This window comes from Protopterus annectens, chromosome 3.part1 (genome assembly GCF_019279795.1).
Source record: "Protopterus annectens isolate FY-2018-M chromosome 3.part1, PAN1.0, whole genome shotgun sequence".
Taxonomy (NCBI): domain Eukaryota; kingdom Metazoa; phylum Chordata; order Ceratodontiformes; family Protopteridae; genus Protopterus; species Protopterus annectens.
This window is the reverse complement of record NC_056732.1, coordinates 78050651-78065843: the sequence shown is the minus strand read 5'-3', so window position 1 is coordinate 78065843 and position 15193 is coordinate 78050651. Positions and strand designations below refer to the sequence as shown.

Here is a 15193-nt window from a genome sequence, read left to right as displayed (position 1 = left end):
AAGAATTTGTAGACAGACTATTATCCAAAAGGCCCCCTGATGTCATTGGTGTATGTCTAGATCCTTACACTGAGGACTACATTTCTTGAAGAGATTGCATATACCTGCTAGTACTCAGGGGCAGGACTGACAGCTAGTGGATGAGTGCAGCAAAATGAAGTCTCTATGCAACTTGAAATGAAGATGACTGTTTGAAAAGTGTCCAGCGGAAGAAAAAGAATCCAAATCAAAAATCTTTGTCTATGTAGGGTAATGGAAAACAAGGGGCTTACGAAAACAGAGGTTAAGGAAGGTATTCATAGTCCAGCACTTCACAGGTACATAACAGTTATAAACTAAAAGTGCCACTACACTTAAATGTAAATAAGCTAAATGCTGCACAGAAAAGTGAAGGCATTTTGGAAAACATGGCTACTTATGGCAAAATTGTAAGGTATCTAAAGTGAAGAATTATAAGTAGATAAGAAGGACTACATGAGAAACCATAAGCTGTGTTACTTCATAGTATTTCATATATATTTGGATATTAGGGATGGATATAGCTATGTGCAGTCATGTTTACAATACCTGAGGTAAGCATAGCTATGAGCAGTCATGATTACAATACCTGAAGTAGCTGTGGACTACACAGCTTTTATTACTGATATTTTTAAAAAATAAAGGGGTTTAATATATTTTTCATGGTTGAATTCTTATGTGGAGACTCTGATAGTTTCATTAAAGAATAGCAAGGGGAATATAGAAAAGACCGAAAAAAGGGAGACCCAACAAAGAGGAGAACACAGAAGAAAAACATCAAAAGGGTTATGCTAGATGATGTGGGTGAGGTGGGGCAAAATTTGTTTTGCTGGAGGATAGATTCCCTCTATTTTTTCAATTTTTTTTTTATATGTGAGGGTAGTGTTGGTGGGGAATAGGTAAGAGGGTATAGCTGAAAGGATAAGGGAAGAAGGGCTGAAGCACATACAAGAGTCCCAGCTGACAGATCATCAAAATTTCCACTGCCAGATGGTGGGCTAGTGGAGAACACTGATGTTGAGGGGGTCATGGCCTGTGGTAGTGCTGTGGTCAGCACCAGCTGGGACAGCATGTTTTCTACATGCTGCAGCAAAGACTCAATTGGTTGACTCCTCTGAATAACTACTTCTTCCAACACATCCTCAACCGAGTTCTGAACTCCCCATTCTGTGAAGCTTTCCAGGCTGCCACATGCCGAGGTGTCTGCTAGACCAGTGGCTCCACCCCAACCCTGCAACTATGTCCCTTTAAGGGATCCTTAACCTTGGAGGTACATGCCTGGGTCACTCAAATGGATTTTGAAACTGTGGATAAATAAATGGGAGAGAAATAAAATAATAAAGGACAAAGCAATGCGTAAACAAAATAAAAACAGAAAAAAGGGGACAAAAAAGAAAATACACTCAGTACAGTTACACATCATGATACGCTGTATTATAGTTCTATCTTTAAAACATTTCTATTTTTATAAATATTTATTGATGTAAAACAGAATGTATAGGAAGTCTTTATTCATTATTGCATTTAAAAGTGTACAGGATGTCCTTATTCAAACTTTGGGATGAAATGCTATTGGGAGTGCTTATGCACAATTTTGGGATGAAATGTTGTGGTAAGTGCTTATGCTTATTTGGCAGGAGAATGTCTGATATAATGTAAATGTTTCATAGGTTCATAGGTAAGTACTAGGCGAGCTGACCTTGCGGGCCATTTTAAGCCTCACCAGTTTCCCTTTTAATGTTCGAATTAACCTATCCCATTTGATTAGAGCTTGGCCTTACCCATCTTTTACCTTATGGCCGACAATTATAATTAATTTAATGGTTGGGTTTACATGTTGCAGTCTACTACACAAACATAATGATCACATCTTTGACTATTATGCATTTGTTTCCTATACTCCATTAAGAACACCCGTCATAAATAAGTACAACTTATGAAATTAATGATAGACCAAAGTACTGCACTTATTTCAGTCTTACTTGCAGTAATTTATATATACTAATAAAATCAGTTATAGATAGAAGTACTGCACTTATATACTGACATTATCTCTTGTTTGCAGTAATGTACTGAATGCACTCTATTGCTTCAAATAATTCTGCATGAATTACTATTTATTCGTTCCCCGTATATATATATATATATATATATATATATATATATATATATATATATATATATATATATATACCAATTCTTTCAAGCTTACTGGAGGACTCAGCCACTCCTGCTGTCTCCTGTTATAGGAGATCTCTGCTTCACATTTTTTTCCATTTACATATAGCTATACCATTATTGTTTCTAAGACATTGCATTATTTGCTTACCCGTGCATTTGTTCAAATGCATAATATTATATGAATTCTCATACTTTGTTAATCCTCCCTTTACTGTCATTAATAAACCAAAGTAGATAGTTTTGGTGGAATTTTTAAAAAAAATATATTTATGCTTTGTATGTAATAGTCTTAGAATTTGGTTCAGCATGAATGTGCAGACACACAGAACAATATAGCAAGTTATGGACATTTCCTAAGCTGTTAAAAGGTGTGTGGTTGATAGTTTTCTTCCTGAACAATTCTAAGCATATAAGGTGATGACTTAAAAATGTATACAGAAATAACATAATGCTAATAATACTAGTTATTTCTCAGTAATGTTTATCCTGAACATTTTACAGCAACCCTCATCACCCTTCTCCAATCTCCATTCTGACTGAGGTGTGGTACTTGACTGACTTCAGCTATCTTGTATGTGCACTCACAATTCTGAAAAGAAAGGATTTTCTTATACAACTAATACACTATGAAATAATTCCAGACTAACAAACTGCCTGCATGTAATGTAACTACATGGCAGGCACTAGGATTATTTCCCTTTATATGCTCATGATGCCTGTCATTTACACATTGTCAGAATTGGCCTGATAAGGTATTCAGCTTGTAGAATTTTTATTTAAGATAATAAATAAATTCCCACAACTACTGCATCCCTATCTAAAATGTTGCATCCTTCTGTTCTTTGCTTTCCCATGAGTCACTGGGACGGCAGTGAGGATAATGTCCAGATGTGTATTAAAAAGTGTATTGGGTTGCTGAAGCTGCAGGCATTAGTGGAGTGAAGGAAAGTACTTTTTATGAATCTTGGCAGTCCAAGCAAACAGATTTTTTTGAAGGGAGGCTAGCTGTATGGTGAATAAAAGCAAATTGCACTCTTCATTTATAAAGTTTGAATTGACCAGGCTAGTGTGCTTGTGTGAAATAAATTGGGATACTTTCTTTTCTAATATGCTGGATGGCAACTAGATTGGTGGGGGGGGGGCAGAGTCGGATCCAGCAATAGGTGACATAGGCAGTCACCTAGGGCCCTGTGGCTTCAGAGGCCCACACTGGCCAGGAGGCTTCAACATAAAAAAATAAATAAATACTTCTTAACACCACGGTGGCAACATCATCACCTTTAAGAAGGACTATGCATGTGTCACACAGATGCATACGGGCATGCATGTATGTGTGCGTGTGTGTGTGTGTGTGTGTGTGTGTGTGTGTGTGTGTGTGTGTGTGTGTGTGTGTGTGTGTGTGTGTGTGTGTGTGTATGTATGTATGTGTGTGTTTAACATACCTCTGAGTTGTCCAGATCTTGCCTCATAATTTTGGTCTGTTTTTCATAAAATCTGTGGTTTTCTGGCAAATCACAGGACTGAAGTCATTAAATAAGGACATATATATGAGTTCAGACTTCACATCCTTCAGAAAAATGCATAACACAAATTCTGTTATTCTAGAAACTTTCTAAGTTAAAAGAGCAATATTTAAAATCTATCCCTATTTTTGGGCCATAGTATCTCTATTATTTTAGGTTTTCTGCAGATTTCTTGCACTAAGAGGTTGAAAGGTATGCATATGTCCAGATTTTTGCAAAATGTCCAGATTTTTGCTTCATATTTTGGCATGTTCCTCATAAAAATATATGGTTTTCTGGCAAATCACTGAGGAATGAAATAACTAAGTAATGCCATGCATTTCAGTTTTAGACTTCATTTCCTTGGGAAAATGCATGCTAAGGCAAATGTTGTTATTCTAGCAGCTTTCTAAGATTATAAGAACAATATTTATAATCTGTCCCTATTTTGGGGCCTTTGTCCTACCTATTATTTTAGACTTTGTCCAGATTTCTTGTTCTAAGAAGCTGTGAGGTATGGAGGTATGGAATGTAATTCCCTCGTTGGGGGGGCAGGTTAGTGTATTAACTTGATCAGACTTGACCTTGTAACTTGGTTACAGGTGGCAAGAGCCTGAATCCTCTATACCAACTACCAGACTGCTGAAGGAATTGTGAGTTTCAGTGGAGACAAAAGCATGAACCCTCTACACCAGCTACCAGACTATTGAAGAACTTGTACTCTTCTGTGGAGACTAGAGCCTGAATCCTCTACACCAACTGCCAGACTGCTGAATGAATTTTGAGCTTCAGTGGAGACAAGAGCCTGAATCCTCTACACCAACTGCCAGACTGCTGAATGAATTTTGAGCTTCAGTGGAGACAAGAGCCTGAATCCTCTACACCAACTGCCAGACTGCTGAATGAATTTTGAGCTTCAGTGGAGACAAGAGCCTGAATCCTCTACACCAACTGCCAGACTGCTGAATGAATTTTGAGCTTCAGTGGAGACAAGAGCCTGAATCCTCTACACCAACTACCATACTACTGATGGAATGGTGGCCTTGAGTTTCAGTGCATTTTCATGGAATTATGAGTTTCAAGTGGAGAGGTTTACAGTTGCTCATGCTGAGTCTGTTTTCAAAGTGCAAATAACGGTTTTGTTTTGCAAATGGCAGTGACCATTTGTGCATTCGAATCTGAAACCAGTGTTAGTAGCGTAATTGCATTTAGTGTCGAAGACTATTGATTCTCCTCCTACACCGAGTATCTGGAGTGCTGATAATGCTGTGCCCTTTCGACTATGAATTATGTGGTTCATTTTAAGGGGGATAGGGGCTCTACACTGATGAGTGTGACCGCCTTTCTATGAGATACCTAGTAACTATGAACTTGTTGTCGGTTTGTTGGTCATTCCCTATTGCAATATTACCAGCTTACCATTTTTTTAATGCAACATAGGCAATTAATTCTTCAAAGGAGGCAGGTACTAGATTTGTAGATGAAACACAGAAATGTAAAGTTGTTTGCCAGTAACAACCTCTTCATTCGTTGCAAATGTCTTTAATGTGGAATTATTCAGATGACTTACTTCTGCATAGATTGTGCTTATTGACTGATACTGGTGGATTGTAATGACAGAAGTCTTGAGTGGCCTTTTATGGTTAAAATTTTCTGAAATGGGCATTTTTTTCATTATTGGGTTATACATTTTGTTTCATTGCTTACTGGAAAAATGTTAAAAACTACAAATTGAAACACACTCTAGCAAGTGTTACTGTATTATAAAAGGAATATAATTTACACACTATTGAAGGTGAATCAAAGAACACATACATTATTTCATGACCCTAAAAATGTGTGCAAGGAGCCTATGGTCTGAAAACACCCCAAAGGTAAACTTAATTTTTCACTGTTCAGATGTATTTTATTTGAATGTGGGTTTTAATGACATTTCAATGGACATTAGTTTCAAAGGCAAAAAAGTTTACTGCTCATGCAAAGTCTCTTTTCATTCTGAGACTGTATTGTTTGTTTAGTAAATGGATGTCAGTGTCTGTGCTATTTTATTTCAATATCTGTAATCATTGTAGAAGTAAATAAGAAAACAGTATGCACACTGATAGGCTTGAACAGTGTTTATGGTAACTGGGGACAAATAGCCAAGTAATGGAACAGTGGAATGGCTGGGGAGGGGGCTGCTCTGGTGGAGTAGGGGGTTGCTGCAGGAGGGGCTGCTCTGGGGGAGTGCGCAATTTATTACCTTGTCTAGGGCCCCATTTGACCATGATCAGGCTCTGTGAGATGGTGGCTGTGCTGGGGATAAAAGTAACTTGCACTTTTCTTTTGCTCAATTTAAAGTCTGTCATTAAGTGCTAGCATACATTTATGTCAAATCAACTGAAATTTGTGATCTCTCCTCCATTTTTGGGTGGAATTGGGGTTAGCTGTGCTGTTGTTGAAAATAATTTGCCTCTACATTTTCTCAAAGTCTGGCATTACAGATAGTATTGTGATAGTGTATATTTATGTGAAATAAACTGTACTAAAACTATACTGTGGATAATTGCAACTTGACCATTCATTTGCTCAGTTTAAAATCTGGCATTAGGAGCTATTACTCACTTGTGTGAAATAAACTGGAACATGTACTATCTTACCTAATATGCTGGTAGGCAACCAGATGTGGGAGCCAGTTTGTAGATGAAAGTTACTTGCCCTCTTCATTTCCTAAGTTTAAAGCCTGGCATTAAGCTGTAGTGTGCATAATGTGTGAATTAAATTGGAATATGTATGCCCTCTTTTTTTTGGTGGGGGGGGCTTGCTGAGTTGTGGATGAAAGGAACTCACACTCTTTATTTGCTCGGTTTAAATCCTGGTATTAGGGGCTAGTGTCATTTATGTGATACAGATTCCAATATTTATTCTCTTTCTCTGTTTGTCTTCTTAATATGTTGGTAGGCATTCCAACTGAGAGGACTAGTTGTGTTGGGGAAGAAATTGGCTTGCCATCTTTGCTTGTTCCATTAAAAGTCTGGTATTAAGAACTAGTGTGCATTTGTGTTTAATAAAGTAGAATATCTGCTCTCTGTACAATCATTGTGTGAAACAAACTTGAAATCATGTGCAACTTACCTTCTTGTTGTTTGACCAGCTTACAGTCTGGATTTAGAGGACTAGTGTGCATTTGAATGAAATAAGCTGTAATATTTACTGTCTAAATGTTGCTTGTGTGGAACCAAGTTGAATGTGATCATGATTTTGCAGAACATCCCTGACCTTATCTTTTATTTTTGGTTATTGACTCTTAACATTTGTGGTTTCTGACAAATGTTTGAGGTCTGTAGTCACTAAATTGGGGGGGGGGGGGGGTTGGATGTGCATGAAAGCAACTTATCCACTCACCATTTGCTTAGATTATTTTCTGGCTTTACAGAACTAGTGTATACGTGTATGAAATAAATTGTGAATACTTGTGGGAAAACAAGTTGAAATTGTTACTGATTTTGCTGAATGTCTGATTTTGCCTCTTGTCAATCTGTTCCTGATAAAATTATGATTTTCTGACAAAACATTGAGGGTTGTGGTCACTAAATAATGACAAATATTTGAGTTTCAGACTTCATGTTCTTCAGAAAATGCATGATAATGCAAAAACTTTTATTCTAACAAGTCTAAATATACAATGGTAATATTTAATATCTATCTCAGATTCTGATCCTTTGCCATTCATTCTTTTGGTATTGTACTGACTCTTGATCTAAGAGTTTGAGAAGTATTTTTACAACAATCAGATGAGGTGTACATGGCATAGTGGGTATATCTGCTAGGTAAGTATGGGGGATGTCTGTAGATGACAGTAACCTACATTATTGTTGCTTGATCAGTTTAAACAGTCTGGTTTTGCAGACATAGTGTGCATTTATGTAAAATAAGTTGGAATACATAAGCTACAGTGCATCTATATGAAATAAAGCCTAACCTATATAATTACCATTTTTACCACAATCAGACATCTGAGGTATGTAGTTAACGGTGGGGCTACAACTGCTGAGTATGATGCTGTTTGTGGATAAGAATGGGTTTCCCTGCTGTCTTGATCAAGTTAAGCAATCATTACTCTGAATTCACTAGACTATTGTGCATTTCTGTAAAGCAGGTTGGAATAATTCATTATAACCATTTTTATCTCAAAAGATGTACACAGTCAAATGGATGTGATTAATGGGTAAGAACATCAACATACTATAATGACAGTAGTTTTAAATCAGGAAAATTAATGCAACTGAACATGTGCATTTATGCATGATCCTCTCTCTCAAAAATATTGGAGGATGAGAGGCCTATGGCTTGAAAACAGCCCAGAGCCTGAGATGATCTTAATCTACCACTGACTGAAACACTATAAAATGCTGTTTTCTGTCTTCATTGTGTTTCTGCAGTCTTCATAATCTACAAACAAAAAAATTAAACCTTCTTGCATACTTTATAGTCAACACTCAAAATATGTTGCAAATTTAAAAAGATGAATTATGTGGACGTATATACTGGTTACACTATATTTTCTAATAATTGCTGATTGGTGATACTACAGGAATTTGTTTTACTACTTTATTTTGACATTTGTTTACTAGGAAAGTCTGACTGGGACAATGTCCCAATTTCAGCAGAGGCATGTGGAGAAAGGCTCAGCATTGACATAATATGTTTACAATTAAAAAATAAATGTATTACAAAGCCTAATATAGAATAATGACATATTAACCAAGTAAAAGTTTGGCTTCATTTCATGCATTGTGGATCTATATATACACAGTGCAAATATTTGGACAACAATGAGAAGTTGAAAAAAGAACATTGGCAATTCACAAGTTGTAGTTCATAGAGATGACATTAAACATGGTGAGTTACACTCTTTGGAACAGAGATGACTAGATAATACAGCCTAGGCAAAAATATATTTGTTCTTAGTCTAAGAAATACATTTTAGTAATTCCTTATGTCTGAACATAGTCAATATATTCTGGTGGTGGAAGGACTAGTTCAGTATGTTAGGAAGTTTCTAGAGGTTATGTGGTGGGGTATGACTGGGCATTTTATTCTGACTCTGTCAGAGAAATAAGAGGTCAGACCTGGCATGAATTGCTGATTTCCCATCCATTGCACAAGGTTATGCTTAAATAGGCTTAGGGAAACTGTTGCAGAACTTGGGGATCTTCAGAGACCCATATCTGTCTCACCAACATGTCTTATTTATGTCAAAAGCAAAATTTAAATCCTTGGATCTAGTCATTCTAATGCTGCTAATTTTATTGATGTGCAAAAGTTCCTTCAGAGCTAGATCAAAGGATGCCTCTTATGCCAGGCGTAGATCACCTATCAGTAACCTGTAGAAGACCAAGTATAGAAATAGGGCTTTAAGGCAATCTGTGCAGGGTAATGTGTTTGTACCCTGGATTCTCCTGGTAAGGAGCTTTTGTGGGCATTCCATCTGTTGCATATGTCTGGTCAGATACATGCCAAAGGAGGCATTATACCTAATGATGTGTCTGATAAGGGACGAATAAAGTGGCACTATGACTTGCTTGGACATGGATGCCATACCCTTTCTTTTATGTTGAGTGACACAGAATGATTTTCTTACTATCTTGGCCAATATGTTGGTCAAAGTCCAGACTACTGCCTACATATGATCCCTGACTACTGGGTGAACTCTAGGGGTGTCTTATTAAGTGAGTAATTAGCCTGGGTGACAGTTTTCCGAAAGTTACTATATTGCATTTTTTTGACATTGAGTTTTAACCCGATAACCTCAGAACTGAATGTTTCATGAGGTAAACCCCCATAGGGCTGAGGTAGTTCTTTTGCCCTCCCCTGTAAACACATATTCAGTTTCTATTTGCATCCATCCATCCATTCTTTCTTTCTTTCCTTTTCTTTTTTTTTTTTTTTGAAAAAAATCTCCAATTATTTATTGAATTGTCAATATACAGTATAGAGCAATCCACATGCATGTTGCACAACCCATCTCTGTCAATGGCCAATGGAAAAGACCATAAAAGCCTCCAGTACATCAAATCATTCCTTAACAAAACTACATTGGACCCAGTTTTGACAGGTGCATTTCCTCACAATAAACTCTTATCTCATGTTACTCCTTAAAACTTACATATAATATAGACTGTAAAAAAGCTTTATTGTGACCCTTAAACTTTTGGCCAAAGTGCTCACCATTTGTCTATAATGAGCTCTCCACTAGTGTCCTTCTATAATTTCCTCATGTGGTTATGTACACCCTTTCTTGCTTCCCTATCTCTTCCATTTGCCCATTTATGCAGATTATAATAGTAGGCTCATAGGCTATCTCTAAATAACTGAGGCAGGTTGACTGATGTCTTGCCCAACTCAATTGTTTGTATAGAGAATCTTTCTTCTTCCCTCCAAAGTTTCTTATTTATTTATTGTTTATTTATTTATTTGTCATTTGTTTACTGGGAAAGTCAGACTGTGTCATGAGGTACCCATTTTCAGTGGAGGCTTGGGGAGAAAAGCTTCAGATACATATGATTAACAGAATGAAAAACTAGGCAAACGTAATAAAGTCATAACATTCAAGTGCAAATATAAAAACAACACATTCGTTTGTCAGAATGAGAGCTTAACAGACATCATAAAGTCATGACATTCAAGCACAAAATTTGAAAAACTACACATTAGTTTGTCAGAATAAAAACTCAACAGACATAATAAAGTCATATCTAGTCATCAAATAGTTAAGTCACTCTTAACTAACTCAATAACCTCTGATACTTTTGGGAGATTTTGACTCTTCCATTTCTTTGTTATCTCTTCTTTTGGCTAACAACATTCACATTCAGATTATTTGTTCAAGGTTCCTCTGTATAATGCTTTCTTCTTCTATCCCCAAATAAAACAACTTTCTAGACCCTTCTTGTTTTCGGAAAGTAATTGTCAGCTCCAAAAAATGTGGTCCCATGTACATCTCCCCCCTCTTACATGTCCAATACCCAGAATCAGATATCTGTGCCAGTCTACTAAGTGTGTAAAAGAATTTATGTTGGCATTTCCCCAAAAAATACTGAATCTACTAGCCTTGATCACCTCCCAAGGAATCAGATACATTTTTGCAAAGTACCTTCCTTTATTTAGGGTCTATACTAAAACCACGAAAGCTAAAATCCGCGAATGCAATTACATCGACACATAAACGTTGATGTACTAAAACAGCGAACTACAGAGATGTCGAAAATCAGAACGCTGAACAAATTTCCTTGGCCAGCAGGGTGATCATAGGTATGAGGAAATATATCCTTTTCCCCACTGTAGTGCAGTCTCGGAGTTGGTATATTTAAGTGGGGGGGTGCAGGGGGGCTTGCCCTCCTGCAAAAATGTTTGGAAAAGTGTGTTACATTAGGTTTTTTTAGTTAGATTTAACTTACCTGTATGGTGCTGTTGCTTCCGGAAATACGTTCGGCGTTCTGATTTTCAATGTTTCCGTATTTCGCTGTTTTAGTAGATTGACGTTTATGTGTCGATGTAATCACATTTGTGGATTTCAGCTTTCGTGGTTTTAATATAGACCCCTGTATTTATGAGTTTATTAAAGTTTCTGGTGCCTGTCTTTCCCTCATGACCACTTTGTCATACCAAAATAATAACCTTTTGCTCGCACAAGATGCCAATTTTTTGACTCCACTCTATCCTCCTTAACCTCTACTATCCAGTTTATAATTCAAAGTTTGTGTTTTATTTATTATAATTTTATAACATGATAATTGATTAAACTCCCCCAAATCTCCCCTAATTTGGACAGGTCCTGTATTGGTTTAACCATTGATATTAGGACATCATCTACAAACATATCCACTTTCAATTCAGCTGCATTCCTTTGGTATCCCCTAATAGTTGAGCCTCTCTACTTTACCACCAGTGGCTTCAAGCAGGGAGCAAATAACAATGGTGAGAGTGGCACCCTTTTTGGGTTCTCCTGTCAACTGAAATTGTCTCTGATAAAAAAGAGCAGATCTTGGATCACTCCAGGGTGTCCTTGTATTCCCCTCCTATCACACCTATCATTTTTTTTTAGAAAAAGCCATCTGTTCCAACACCATATAGAGAAACTTTCATTCCATCCTATCACATGCTGTTTCTGTATCTAAACATAAAATGGCTAACTGTTTATTGGAAATCTTAGCATCCTGTAAAAGAAAAAGTGTATGGATCAGATTGTCTGCTACTCTCCTCCCCTGTATAAAACCTGTTTTATCCAATGGATCAACCTGTGAAGCACTTTGTTAACTCTTTTCATTGGGATAGTCATAAACAATTTGTAACTGTAGTTCAAAACTGAAATCAAATGATAAGAAACTTCTTTAAGGATGGGGAGACTATGGCCCCTTTCCATGTTGCAGGAACAGTATGTTGTTCAATACCAAGTTAAAGAACATCACCCAATGCTGGAGGGCTTGCTGTACTAGCAATGTCCATATTTCAAATGGAATTCCATTTGAGCCCAGGGATTTGCCATGTGCTTGGTGACACAATGCTTCATCAATTTCCTCTATGGAGACCTCTTTTATTAGTTCCCACCAATCACTTCCAGTTTCCCTAGATTCATTTGGGACAAATAAAGCCAAAGTCACAGTCTTAAATTGTTATTTGAACTCTGATTTATATAGAGCTGTATAATATGTTGTCATAATATTCTGTACCTGGCCCCATTTGGTTGTCACCTCCCCTGGGCAGTGTCTATCATGCCATAGAGCCCCCTGTGATGGTGTTGCTGTCTTAGTACCAAAGTCAGTGGCCATATACTTCTCATTGAATTAGTAAAATACAACCCCTGGATGCTTTTTCTTTGGAATAAAATTCATTTATCCTCCTGGGTTGAAGTTAATGTGAGAACTCTAAAAGCCTTTTGCAGCTTTCTAATAGTCTGGAATGAGTTGTTCCTTCATTTTCTGGTTATTATATTATCTTTACATTTGTCTCAGTCTTCAGTAGTTATCTTGCCCTAAGCTTCCACAACTACACCTAGCACAGTTTTAATTACACAGCTATAGTTTTGTTACTGGAGCTTGAATTATAGAAAATGCCAATGCCTATTCCCTATGTACCTTTTCATACCTGTGAGACCAATCTTTACATATGCATGGTCAGAGAATACTATTTGTTCACCCAGTGGAGATACTCCTAACTATATGTTCAAATTCTAGCAAAATGTAACACCTATCCAGACTTGTCCAGACTCAGTGAGCCACTGAGTAAAGATGAACTCAGCATCCCTCATCAGGTTGTTCCTCATGTTCTAAATATCAACTAGCCCCAGTAATTTTAACAAATCCCTTGTTTTTTTTCTCATTCCCTCTAAGCTTCCTCTCCTGTTTACCAACTTCCATATCTCTTTTATTGTGAACCTAGTTCCAGTTCCCTACTACCAACAGTATGACTTAATAAAACCTAAACGTATCAGGCAATCTCCCTCTTATTTCTGTGTACTTCACTCTAGTACGTACAATGCCACAATCATCAGCATCTGCTCATGCAGTCTGCCTTTACTGCAGTAGATCTCCCCTTGTTATTCTCTATTTTGACAACTAAATCAAGGGGAACACCCTAATGCATTAGAAAAGCAGTTCCTCTCTGCATTGCCACCCTATATTAAGAAGCTGCCAATAACTCAAACCCCTTTCTGTTCAACTTCCAATACTCATCTCGCATTACGTGGGTGACCAACAAGGCAACAAAAATGGCCCTTCTTTTTTAAAACCCCTTTATCCTATCTCTCTTTACTGGACTAAATAGCCTGTTTACATTCCCACTTACTAGTGTAACCTCCCCCATCTAAACTTTTTACCTTTGCCACAACCCCACATAAGAGGCAAATATATTCCATGTACCCCAAATTCATAATGTACCATGTCTATATGTACAGTGCAAGTACTTTGCAGCAGTATTTTGAGTAAAAAGAAAACAAATATAAAGATTACATAAAAGCAGACATTGTAACTCTTAAAATAAAACATATTTATTAAAACTATGTACAAATATAGTTGCAATACTTCCAAGATGCATTTCCCAAAATATCAGCAAAGGAAACTACTGATATAGCCCCTGCCCTCCCACCTCCCAGCATGAGTTCTTTCATTTGAACATTGGCATTGTGTGCTCTAGGTAATAGTCATATACTCCATTAAGATGACTCATAGCAGCTCAGGGAGAAACCAGTCAAATGGCTCCAAAATTACTCCACCATCATCTTTTGAGCCACATATGAACAGTCCTACCACAATGTCACTATAGCAACTCCCCCTGCCAACATCACGGCTTCCCCCAAACAATCATATTTCTCCATGAAACCGGATAAAACAATAATTAACTTTGATGAAACATCCCTTTTTATACCTGAATTCTCTAGCTAAAGATATTCAGTCTCTTTGCACCACCACTTGTCTCCTCTCCTGACGGGCTTGCATAGAAATGTTGTCTGTGTCTTGTAATACCTAACATCTGCAAAATAATGGAAATACTCTTTCATGCTGCCCTATGGCTGCAGATCTTTGGCGAGTCCCACATCCAGATTCTGCTCGCCCATCTGAAGTGAATGATTGTGCGGGGAGGGGGGAATAAACATCTCTTCTAGTCATTTCTGTGCATCTTTAGGGTTGCCCATTCTCCTAAAGCCACCTAGCAGGAGTAGCTTAGAGGGCATTGAATAAATTATTTTACTCCTGACCGTCGTGTGTTAGGCCAGCTGGATGACCAGAAAAAATGCTGCTCTTCTTGTTTGTGTCATTAGTGAGGTCTTTGTCACTATACACCCTACTGGAATCACACTGCTACCTTGCTCCTGGCTTCCATAAAAGTGTAAACACTCATTCCTTAAGTTTATAGGTCACACATCTAATAATGCTTTGCCATGGTTTACCAGAGTTAGAAGTGACCATCGTGTCCTGTCAGTTATTTCAATTTTCAGATCTACCACTGCCAAATGAGTCTATTCTGCTAGTAACATCCTTACCAACTGCTCACTTTCTACCCTCCATATCTTTAGGAATCCCACTTAATCAGATTTTCTCCTTCTTAACCTCTCTTGCTGGCCCAGTAGCAATTCTTCAGCTAAATCCAGTCTAGCTTCTCAGCCTTCAGTACATAGCCTTAGATGGTCCATCTCCTGGATTGTGTGCTAAATTGCATCTGCATGATTGCTCAGTACTGAGTCTATCTCCGTATTTTAAGACATGCTTCTTCTATGTATCTTTGCAGCTTTGTGTTAATTTTTTTCAGTTCATCCATGAAATCTGTTAGTGTACACTTAGCTATATCATTTCCACAACAGGACTCCATCTGGGCCACCATTTTCTCCTGGTCTTTCGCCTCTCATGGAACTATATCAATTACCTTTCCCCCCGATCTTTCCATTTTTGGGGCTCATCCACTGTATCTATCTCCAGAAGCAAATGGAGGATAAGTAAGATGCTGCACACGATCCC

At 37.5% G+C, this 15193-nt stretch overlaps 1 protein-coding gene across 1 annotated transcript in view; it reads right to left on the bottom strand.

The window, feature by feature from the left end:
* LOC122797634 (otoferlin-like) overlaps positions 1–15193 on the bottom strand; it is a 1687021-nt gene that overhangs the window by 274734 nt on the left and 1397094 nt on the right. The gene's annotated exons all lie outside the window — the stretch shown is intronic.